Source organism: Pagrus pagrus (assembly GCF_965226575.1).
Source record: "Pagrus pagrus genome assembly, chromosome: 6".
Taxonomy (NCBI): Eukaryota; Metazoa; Chordata; class Actinopteri; order Spariformes; family Sparidae; genus Pagrus; species Pagrus pagrus.
Window position 1 is genome coordinate 6423900 of NC_140190.1, and position 225 is coordinate 6424124.

Below are 225 nucleotides of genomic sequence, written 5' to 3' on the forward strand. Positions count from 1 at the left end.
CACCTGTGCTGAAGGCTAATCAAAGGTAACATCAGTTTGTGCCTCTTTTTTTTAAAATTATAAAATAGTTTATCAACCATTCAGACTACATCATCATCAAAACCTCGTGTGTTTCAGGAAGTGCAGCTACGTGAACTTCTTCCACAACAGAGTTTGGAATCTTGAGGGACGTGGCCGTTACTGGTTACCATGACACCAGCATCGTGTAAAAGACGTTCGAGGGAA